Source organism: Lolium rigidum, chromosome 1 (assembly GCF_022539505.1).
Source record: "Lolium rigidum isolate FL_2022 chromosome 1, APGP_CSIRO_Lrig_0.1, whole genome shotgun sequence".
Classification (NCBI taxonomy): domain Eukaryota; kingdom Viridiplantae; phylum Streptophyta; class Magnoliopsida; order Poales; family Poaceae; genus Lolium; species Lolium rigidum.
The window spans coordinates 221175253-221187560 of record NC_061508.1 but is presented as its reverse complement, the minus strand read 5'-3'; the positions used below and the strand labels follow the sequence as shown (position 1 = coordinate 221187560).

The 12308-nt window shown below is 39.1% G+C and overlaps 1 long non-coding RNA gene across 1 annotated transcript; it reads left to right on the top strand.

Moving 5' to 3' along the window:
- Positions 1 to 917: 917 nt before the first annotated feature.
- On the top strand, positions 918 to 4867 carry LOC124683192. Its single transcript, XR_006996588.1, has 2 exons — positions 918 to 1149; positions 4310 to 4867. It is a non-coding gene; the product is annotated as an uncharacterized LOC124683192 (long non-coding RNA).
- The last annotated feature ends 7441 nt before the right edge of the window (positions 4868 to 12308 follow it).

Below are 12308 nucleotides of genomic sequence, written 5' to 3'. Positions count from 1 at the left end.
TTCCAAGATTGCAATATTCATAATATGATATAATAAAGTGGTATCTCGCTTGTCCTATTTGTGGAGCAAAACATAAATGTTGTGCCACCTCTAAATTTCAAGAGAAGACTAGAAGTAAAAATATCGAAAGGTTCAAGCATCACAGTTATACCACAATTAATTTTATTCTGAGACAAGCACATTAAGCTAAGAATGACAGCCATGCTTTCAAGAAAATGCTTGGAGAACGGATGGTGACTGAACATAAAAGTATAAGATTGGCCCTGCGCAGAGGGAAGTAAGATTGCTCATGTGCTAGAGCTTTTCATTTTGAATGCAATAGGAGTGTTGAAAATATATTTTTGAGAAGTGCAATTCATGTCAACGGTAGTGAAAAATAATATGGCTCATGCATAACAGGGAGATTTTATAATATACCACTCTTTACTTCGTTCCTTTACTATTTACCACACATTACTTGGCTATTTATTATTTGCCACACATTAGACCAATTTCTTTATAATTTGCCCTGTTTCTCCTTTTACAGAACAATTTATTTTTTTAACACGAAAATACATTGTGAAATACAGTGCGTGTACGTCTTTAGCTGGACCGGTACCTAGCCGGACATAATCAACCAACCAAACAGAACACCAAACATCTGGCCAGTGCTATTCCCCATTCTATCCGCGTCCAGTGAGTTCCAGCTGAGAAAGTGAGAAGTGAATACACTAGCACATATAGGCGAGGAAGCCCCAGGATCCGCGCCGGCCGGCCGCCTTGCCCACGCTCGTTCTTGCAGCTGGCCGAGCCACGGCGGGCTTGCCAAGGGTAGGCGCGAGGGAGCCAAGGCAGGGGATGCAGTGCTGAGCTCTTGAATGGGTGGTCGTGCAGCCGGCGGGGACGAGGGAGCTACGGTGGCGCTCGGCGGCGGGCGCGACCGCGGCTGGTGGTAGGATCTTGCAGCGGCGCTGGAGTGGCGGCGGAGATGCACCGAAGAAGAGCTGCGGGTCGCCTGCCTTGAGGTTATTTTGCCGGCGTTCATACAGAGATGCTACCGGCGACTTCCGACGACAATCCCAAAGCTGGGTGGCGACACCCCCGAGCTCCTGCCGTCGGCTACCTCTCTGTCATGCTGCTCGTGGCCACCTCCCCGACCAGCTACTGATGGTAAGCTCTCTCTTATGCTCCTCCATATGCTCTGGATAAAGTTTGTTTACTTTTGCTGTTGAACTGAATGTCCATATGACTTTGTATACAAAGTATGACTAGAGTTAACTCATCTGGCTTGTTAATTCGCATGCCACACTAAATACTTCGTCAATACTATAAAACTACTCTGAACCTAGTAGCCTGAAGGTTTCATGGAAACAAGTTTAATTGTCAAAACTGAATATGTATGGTATAGGACTCCTCTGAAAATTAGGTGTCAGGTGTAAATTGGGTTGTGGTACTGAAATACAGTTCAGATTTGCCAGGAAACAAGCAAGCATTAATTTATTAGACAGCAGCATAGCATTTACAGCTACAGAACAGAGCACACCTTGGTTTACAAATTCAAAGATATATATCACGTAAACATGATAGGTACTGATTATGATCAGTTGTGCCTTTAGATATCCCAAAATTTAGGATTACATGGAATTGACATAATTCATCACACGATAGGTCACCAACTCATAATTCAGAGTTTAAAATAGTCAAAATAATAAATTTTGTGTGCATTATTCAATAAATAAAGAAAGGCAACACATCTATCTTAGAATTGAAAACAGAGTCTTGACTCATTAAAATCATTGTTTCCTCCTCCTTGGAGTTAATTTTTTCTTGGATGCATTGGAACTTGAAGGCACATCAAAACTAGGCGCAGCCGGAGATGTAGTAGTTGTCACTGGTGGTGGTGATGCGCCACCTTCGGCCATGGCCATAGCAAGTCTCCTACAAATTATACATGTTGTTAGAAAACAGATTTTTCCCATAATTCTGTGCATATGAAAGCAAGTAGAAGGATTACCTCCTCGTAACAGGCACAGGGCTATCAAGAAGACTAGGAGGCAATGTGATTGTATCTCTTTTCGGTGTTCCAACAACATCTGGAAATAACTCTTGCTCAATCACCTCTCTAGATAGTTGATCCTCACCTTTATGATTTTTTTTGCCCTTTTTCTTTCTGTTTCAATGCACAAGACATTACAAATAAGAGATTAATATATACGTGATACTGATACAACAATACAAATGTTACCTTTCTCTAGATTCATTTTCTTCACATGTTGCTTTTCTATGCCTCAACTCTCCACATTGTTTGCATCTATTTGTGGTGCCAAATCTCTTTTTCTCTTTTGCATCATCGACATTGTCCTTCTCTTTTCCTTTGCCATCTACCTTTTTCTTCCCTTTACTGCTAACACCACCATCTTCAAGACAACCTTTGATTCTCAGTTTCCTCTGTCTCCCAACTGGTCTTTTTGAAATTGGTGGCACCATCTCAAAATCTAGAGTAACCTGAGGCCACTGAGATTTGTCTGTGATGGGTTCAATCTCTCCAGCATAAGCTGCCCGGAACATGCTCACTGAGTAGTAGTCATGCACATATGGATGAAAGTTTGTATTTGCGGTCCCTATAAGGAAAGCAAGTGCATGATCACAAGGCTTTCCGGTGCGCTGCCATTCTAGGCAAGTGCACTCATGACTGCCTATCTTCACAACATGCCTAAGATTATTCTTGTTGGTGTCCTTGACCTCACAACTTTCTCCTGTTGATCTTCCAACTTCCAAATGACCAAGTTCTCTAGTCCTATTATTTATCTGTTGAATGATAATTCCACGGAGCAATTTACCAACCTCTCTCCGCCTATGGAAAAGCTTCATGATTTTCTCTCTTACTGAGTCTGCTAGCTCATCTGGGGAAGGTCCTTCATTCCTCTGATCCAGCTATTGAAGCTCTCTATGCTAGCTAACTGACCATTCCACTTTCCGTTCATAAAGGTTGAGTCTATACTAACATATGGTCTACAACCATTCAAAAAGCCATCAATGCATGGCTTGAGTGCCATAAAAAATCTGCAGAAATACAGTTTACCTCCTTCATTCTTCACATCGACCTCTACAATGCTATCTGGAGATCTCTTCTCAATCTCAGCTTTAAAGTTCCAGAGATTTTGAAAGCTCTGTCCCCATGTACCATATAACTTTTCCATGGCTTTTTCTTTGGCCCTCCAAACAGTCTGGTACCCAGTAGTAACTTTGTACTCAACATATAACCTTTTTGCAGCTCCGTGGCACCGATGTTTGGTTCAGTCCGAAGTATGGGAATTGACTTTTCTGCCACCCATGCTTGGTCTGCCATGCTTGATACCACTTCAGCTGTTGATGAACAATTGTGAGGCTTTACTATTTTGTTAACCTGCAGAAAACGACAATACCTTTCATTAATTGTTTTCCAAAATAGTTGCAACTTGTAACATCAAAGGTTGATGGTAGATAAGTTAATACCCTGACTGTTTTTCCATCTTCTATTGTCCTAGCTGTTATTCTCCAATGACATATTTTCCCTTTACAGTGACCTATAAATCGAGTAGTATCACTATGTTGTATCTGAATGTCAAACTTTCCTCTAATAGCAAATGTTCTCAAGAGCATCCTGAATTCTTCGATCGAAGAGAATAAAGAACCTTCCTCTATCACAGGATGTTCTTCATCATACCAGAAATGATTCTCTTCGGGCATATGGTCAGGCACAGGGAAAGCCGCATCAGCAAGTAAATTCTCATCAATATCATCCATAGAATCATTGATATTCGCAATGGAGGCTTCGATAGCTGCTCCGACTATAGCTCATTGATGCCCAGATCTATCATTAATTCCAAGCATCAAGCACAAATTCTCTTCTGCTATGGGAACATCAATTTCATCTTCATTCGCAGGTGCTATCTCAATCTTGGACCAATCAATGACTATATCAATTGAACTACTTCCATCATTGGATTGGACATTATTCGAAGTAGACAAGTTTGTAGTATCCGTCGTCGATGCCCTACTAAAAAACAAAATATATTTAGTTCAAAATGTTAAGTACAATAAGGAGAATTATCTCAAGTCTAAGCACTTGACAATTGAGAGGCTTCCATAAAGTTCCATTTTGCTTGTAAATGTACTGGCAGACTCGTTTAACATTTGAATCAAAATTCGCCGATCTTCTACTACAGATTGCAGTTGCTAATTAGTTTGAACAACCTGTTGTATGATGTAGCCTCTCTTGAGGATAGTTACATACCTTTTAATAATTCGTTGTTGCACATTGTTGTTTAACTAATTTGCATGAAATTAGGCATTGCTTGCTACCGTGAAGAGCCTGATCTAGGATCATCGAGGCACTGGAGCTAATGGATCACGGATAGGGAGTAGAAGATTCTAAAACAGGCAAAGCAAAGACTCGTTGGCACTGGAAAAAATCTTCCTTACAATAGTTGATTCAATGTACGAAGTACATGAGATTCTATGAAAAGAAATCAGCCGATGGCTGTGTGATTCATCTATAATTATTTAGCAATGATGAAGTAGATTGCGCAATCAGCCAGGGGAGAGGAAGAATTACATGGATCGTGGCTGTCGTTCATAGCTGCCGATCATGCCTGGTCCGTCCCTGGTTGCCGGGCGGACAACGGCGGCGCTCGGCGGCTTATGTGTTTCCCGTCCGCTGCCCAAGAGTAACTAGGGATTTGGTTTGACCCGATTGATTGATCTGTTTGGTTGATTCATTATGTCCAGCTAGGTTCGTTTCAGCCAAAGAGCGTATGCAGTGTATTTCACAATGTATTTTCGTGTTAAAAAAATAAATTGTTCTGTAAAAGGAGAAACAGGGCAAATTATAAAGAAATTGGTCTAATGTGTGGCAAATAATAAATATCCAAGTAATGTGTGGTAAATAGTAAAGGAACGAAGTAAAGCGTGGTATATTATAAAATCTCCCTGCATAACACTTCCTATAAGTTGCTCGCCTCATGCAGAATATACTAATAGTGCTCACACCTTGTCCTAATTAGCTTGGATTTTCATCGCATACATATGTTGCAACCAAGTGTCACAAAGGGGTACCTCTTTACCTCCTGTACAATGGTCCTAGGAGATGAATCTCATTTGATTTCTCAATTTTGATAAATCTCAACTTTTTGGACATCCATACCGGGAAGACAAGGACAACCGGTATTTGGACTTTTGTCCAGCTGAAACTTCTACCATGTGAATATGGCATTAGTTGGTGGCCCAATGTTCCTCTCTAACAATATGCATACTCCAATCTTTGCAACTCACGTTAAATCTCCCTTACTTCAAAAAAGATGAGCATGCATAGTAATTCACACGATATTCAACAAGGGTATATTGATGGTGTTCCTCATGACAGCATGGTTATCACACAACAAGCAACTTATAAGAACTGAAATGCATAAGCCATAATGCTTACTACAATAGTTTTTAGACTACTTTCCCATGAGCTATAAATTATACAAAACAAGTGATAATAATTTTGAAGGTTTAAAGGTAGCACACAAGCAAATCACTTTGGAGTGGCAACGAAATACCACATATAGGTATGTATGGTGGACACAATTGGCTCTTTGGTGTTTAATAGTTCGATGCACGAGTAGAGCTCATACTCAGTACAAGTGAAGGCTCGCAATAGACTGGGAAGCGACAATCAAGAAAGCAGTAATTGTCATAATCATGCTTGCGACGGGTAAAATTAACGGAAGCATAAAAGTAATCCAAGAACTCCGAGGCAAGATAAATCATCGAGGCTTAATTGACTTTTGTTTAGTCTTATGCAGGCTTAAGCATGTGCCAAGTTTATTCAAATGAAACATTCATAGGAGGATACCACAATGTCATACCATTATATGAATGGAGCAATGCAAGCAAACATCTATATGACATGTTACCTAATATTAGTAAATTGGAACTAATCATGAGAGAGCATAAACTATTGCATCATTAAGTAACATACACCTTACACACAAAAAACTAAGCATCTCCACATAAATGAGTATATGTACAAAAATGAAAACATATAGAGTTCATACCAGCCTCTCACCACAACTCGAATTGTCGTGACCGTCATTATTGCTCTTCACTTGTGTGACTTGAATGATATGAAATGATAACCAAGCTCCAATAAAGTCACGGAAGACCGTTGAACCCTGCAGCAACTTTACAAAACCAAAGAAGAACAACAAATATTTTTTGGTTATCGATTTTTAATCAACACACAAAGCAAAATCTTTTTGAATTTTCGCATAGCAAACCATAATGAGAAGATGAAGCAAACTAAAAAAGCAAAGAGAAACGACAGAAATATTTTTGGTCTTTTTTGTATTTTGAAAAGTATAAACAAAAGCAAGAATAACAAAAAAGAAAAAGAAAACTAACATAACCACGCAAATGCAACAAGTGGCAGAAATCTGTCACCCAGAACAGCAGGCAAAGATTGATTTTTCTGAAAATTTCTGTAGCTAATCTCGAAAAGTGCTCAACTAACGAAAGTTATATAACAACCTGGGGCATATGCTAAAAAATTGACAGCTCAAAATTCCATTCTGGCTATTTATACGAATTTTTACGGTGACAGCACAGAATCTGTTTTTAGACAGCAACTCCCCAAATTCTTACCTCCTTCCTATTAGAGGCTATCCTTGGTATAAAAATGAAATAAATAAGCTAAAGAGAGGTTATTACAATAGTAACAACTTCCAGGATTCAAATAAAGATAAATTATAGAAATAAATTAGCAAGAACAGAAAGAAAGAGAAACATGGATATACAAAGTTCCGACAGAATATGATATGTAGATGAGTGAGATGTCGGTATACCTCCCCCCAAGCTTAGGCTTTTGGCCTAAGTGGAGGTCAACCCCATTGTGACCAAGTATCGAAATAAATGTTTCCCCCGTAATACGATGAAGAGGCACCTTCGTCCTGGTATGAACTCGAGGATGGCTCGGTGTAGTGCGCGGTGTAGTCCTCAGGGGCCGCCTCCTCCTCCTGCTGCTGCTGGCCATGGAATCCAAGCAGTTGAAGCTGCTCGTCCAACTCCTCCTTTGAGTGAGACCACGGCTTCCTGTGAACACTAAACAAACTAGGTTGTGGTAGGGGAACCTCCCTTTCTTCCCCATCAACAAATAACATTCTATACACCAAATTCCCTACACAAGAGTTAGCAGTAACAAAGTGGTGTTGTTTCATGGCAGCAAGATCTAGTCTTTGTGGTTCCAACAACACATCATTTGGGTCAATAATAAGATTCAAGGCAGCTACAATACGTGCATCAACAATTCCCCCATAAATGGATCCTCTAGCAGACAAGCGACGAGCAATAAGAGCACCAAAATTGTACTTAGTACTATCATCGAGTGTAGTATCTAGAAAAGCCAAGTGATAATGGAAAATGTTGCTAGTATATATTTTCCCTAGCAAGAACACTAGTAGAAAGGTAATAGGTGAAGTATCTAATAGATGGGAGTTTGATATTTCTTATCTTGCCACACTGGGCCTTGTGGTCATCATCATTCGTCACCTCTCGGTAAAGTTCCAACAAGTCACCGGGGTTGTCCTTAATCTTTCTCGTTGTTCCTGTAGTAGGAATACCTAGGATTGCACAAAATTTTGACAAAGGCAAAGTGATAGACTTTTCACATATTTTAAATGCAACACTCGGCTTGTACTTAGTGTTTCTCAAGTGGAAACTCTCCACAAATGTTTTAGTGAGCGAAGCATATTGTTCACTATCATCATTCATGTAATCGGCTAAGCCAACCTTGTCAACAAGGTATAAATCATCATGAATACTTACATCTATCATGAAGTCAATGCAAGGAAAAGTGGATGGATGTGCCTCCCCTTCATCCCTTTCACCAAAAACTTGAGCAATAAGATCTTCATTGTAAGATTGCCTATATTGGGTAGATGATCTTGAAGACCTCCTTGGTGCATGTGCTTCCCTCTCAAAGATCTCTCCATATGTGTGGTTGTCCATCCTTGTTCTCTGAAATTTTTAACAAACCTCATAAAAATGATTTTAAGACAAACAAATGAAGGAGAACACTATGGAGACTCATAAGAGGACTAAACATGCACCAAAACAACTTATCCCATCATAATACAAGCATGCAAGCTCTTATCATGTCATCTACAGCAGCAAAATATTCAAGGTATACTCCACCAATCAAAATTCTACTTGGATAATCGAAGGAGTCACATACCGGAGAGCAAATGCTTCAAATTTCAGCAAGAAATATGGGCTGAGGAAAGAGATCGAAAAATCGCGATGAAGAACAGCAAAAGCACGAGTTTGAGCAATGGGGATGTTTTTTCGGGAGAGAGAAGGGAATCGTAGAGGAGGGAGCAACTGGAGGGTCAGGGGGCCCACACCTGCCCTTGGCGCAGCCAGGGGGCCAGCCGCGCCACCACATGGTGTGGCTAGCCTGTGGGTCCCCCTGGGCTGCCCCAGGTGCCTCTCTGCCCCTTTTCATTCGTAAAAATTTTATATACATTTTCTGGAATTTTTCGAGAAACTTTATTTTTTGGGCAATTTTCAGAATTTAAATAATGATTCTATCGTAGAAAAACAATTATGAAAAGATGAAAAACCAAATCAAAACCAATTCTACAGCAACTCTAAGACATTCTAATATAAAGGCACTCAATAGTACATCGGTGAAAACATAGTTTCATTCATTCAAAATTATTTTGTTAACAAGGTTGATCAAGTCTTGTTATCAAAACAATTTTATATGAAGCAAAACCTTGTATTTCACACAATTATTATGTTACCTCAACCTCGACGGGAATAGTTCCAATCATGACAATATTATTCTTCTTCTTTGGCTTTGGCAAAGGCAAATGAAATTTCCCAATTTGGATGGTGTCAACATTAATAATTGAGTTTAGACCATAATTCACATCAATCTTGGGAAAATAAATCGTATGCTCTTTATCATCGACATTGAAAGTTACTTTTCCTTGGTTGCAATCAATAACAGCCCCTGCAGTGTTAAGAAAAGATCTCCCAATAATAATAGACATATTATCATCCTCCGGCATTTCCAACACAACAAAGTCAGTTAATATCATACAATGATGAACAACTTGAACAGGAACATCCTCACATATACCAACAGAAATAGTAGTAGACTTATCAGCCATTTGCAAGGATATATAAGTTGGTATTAATTTTTCTAGATCAAGTCTTCTATAGAGAGAAAAAGGCATAACACTAACTCCTGCTCCCAAATCACATAAAGCAGTTCTAACATAATTATTTTTGATGGAGCATGGAATAGTGGGTATACCTGGATCACCAAGCTTCTTTGGAACCTTACCATTAAAAGAGTAATTAGTGAGCATAGTGGAAATTCCCTCATTTGAAATCTTCCTCTTATTAGAAACAATATATTTCATATACTTGGAATAAGGAGGCAATTGAATAGCATCGGTTAAAGGAATTTGCAAAAACAAAGGTTTCATCCATTCACAGAACTTATTATAATGTTCTTCCTCCTTCGATTTATGTTTCTTATCAGGAAAAGGCATTGGTTTTTGTGCCCAAGGTTCTCTCTAACTACCATGTTTAGTAGCAATGAAATCTTCCTTGGTGTATTTTGTATTCTTAGTGAGATTTTCTGGTTCTTCTTCAATTTCTTCCTTATCGGAAGCATCATTTTTATCATTCCCACTTTCATTTTCAGCATCAGAAATAGATATACTATTAGGATCTTTAGCAGGTTCAGAGGATTCTACAGCAGTTTTATGTTTCTTCTTCTTTTTCTTAGAATTAGTCCTAGTATCATTAGCTTGTTGAGAATCTTGTTCAATTCTCTTTGGATGTCCTTCAGGATATAGAGGATCCAGAGTAGAAACACCGCTTCTAGTTCTTATTTCATAAGCATGTTTTTCTCTAGAAGCATTAACTAGGAAATCTTTTTGCACTTTAGTGAGCTGATCAATTTGAGTTTGAACCATATGGAAATGTTTCACAAGTATTTTAACATCATTAGAGGTTCTTTCCATAATATCATGCAAATTATTGATTGTTCTAGAATTTTCCATTAGGTGATGTTCCACTCTCTTATTAAAATTATCTTGCTTCACAATATAATTATCAAATTCATCTAAGCATTGATCAGGAGGTTTAGAGTAAGGAATGTCCCTATTATCAAAGCATTGGAGAGAGTGTACCTCAATAGTGGAAGAGTGAGGGATTGGCTTACATAATTCTTCTATGGGTGGTAGATTCTTCACATCTTCAGATTTAATACCCTTCTTCTTAAGAGATTTCTTGGCTTCCCTCATCACTTCATCATTTAATTCAATCATTCCACTTTTCTTCGGTGTTGGTATTGGCTCCGGCGTAGTCCAATCATCATAATTCTTGCATATTTTAGCCAATAATTTCTCAGCTTCAGCCAGAGTTCTTTTCCTGAAAACACAACCAGCACAACTATCCAGGTATGTCCTAGATTCAACGGTTAGTCTATTATAGAATATACAAAGAGCTCATTTTTAGCTAACTTATGTTTAGGTAGTGATCGAATTAAAGAACAAAATCTTGCCCATGATTCAGGCAATTTCTCTCCTTCTACCTGCACAAAGTCAAAGATTTTCTGCAAAGCAGCATGTTGAGCACTAGCATGGAAATATTTCTGAAAGAAAGCATTAACCAAACCAATAGGACTATCAATAGATCCAGGAGACAAATTATCATACCAAATTTTAGCTGCTCCTTTAAGAGAGAAAGGGAAACTTTTAGTGACAAAGTAAGTGCGTGTCAACACCCGGATTTTTAAGTCCAGATGCCTGTTATGCCATACATCGCAATCCCAGGAATATTGTTGTTGCGAGACATAACAGTTGAATATCATAAGTCATCATTTATTACATATCATAGTCGTCTTACAAATAGATCACATGATCCAATATTACAATAATAGTTGAACTATTGTTTCAACACACATCACAAATACATAGCGGAAGCGTAGATCGAAAGGGGCTCTATAGTCCACAGGCCAACGCTTGACATCAGGAGTGATCCTAGTTGTCGTAGACGTCCTGCTGTCCTTCTTCCGGGTTCTGGTACTCCTCTTCATAGTCTGGCCATTTGAATAGCCAGGGACAAAGCCATGAGTACTTTAAAGTACTCGCAAACTAATACTAAGGTAAGTATTATCAACTATAGTAAGGGTTTCTAAGCTCTAAGTTTCTTTGCATAAAGCCAATTTTAGTTCACAAACATTTAGTAAAAGCCTCTTCATTTGCTAACTAACTCAAGTGGGAACATTAGTGTCATTCCCACAACTCAGTTGTGATTCAAAGTCAAAGTCACCTTTCAATTCAAATCACAAGTCACCATTCACATGTCACATTTTTGAAAATGGTCTGATGACGGAACAGTATGGCCTTTCCAACCGTCCATAACCGTGGACGCGGCTATTCGAATAGATCTACACTCTGCAGAGGTCGTACACTTGTGCCACAACATTTGCAATAATCCGTCAGGGTTAATCGGCCCTGATTTACCACACTCCGTGTGCGGACTACCAACCATAACCTTTCACTTACGTATCCTAGTATAGGCATCTCTCCCCATGAGCTTGGCCTCCCAGTGAAGACAAACTGTCAGCCTGGGAACTGCACAGGGCTTGGGCCGGACATTCACCTCATATTCACGTCATATCACATCATTTCATATTTGGTTGGAGGCAGCCCTTGGCATAACCCCGATGACGCTTGTTTAGAGGGAACCCATACTAAGATACATAAACTTCTAGTTAAGCCTTACCCATTTCAGGTATTGTGGGGGTACTTGTAAAATTGGAATGGTATCGCATCCGAACCCAACCATCAGTTTTGGTAAAATTCACCAAGTCCTTCACCAGTCATATTCACCTTCAAAATCTTTCAATAGAATGACTCATCATTCCAAGGTTTTCAAAGTCATTTCATTTCACAAGTTCCCAACTAGAGTAGTCACTTTTAATTTAGCACTAGCATCTATGTATGAGGGGTGCTAAGTATTTTGCTTTGCTTCTAGGCTAACTTTGATACTCTTGTACTAATCTAATACTAACCAAGTGAATCATAAATCAAAAGTACTTTGATAAAACAAAAGTAAAATAAAGCTTGTAAAGTAAAACTGGGAAATAGGATCATAAGCATAAAGTAAATGGGGTAATGCCTTGCTTATGGTGAGCCTTGCACTTTGCAAGGGTATTATCTTGCAAGAATATTAGCTTGCAAAGGTGTTAGCTTGCAATAATATAGCTTGCATTAGTCTAGCTG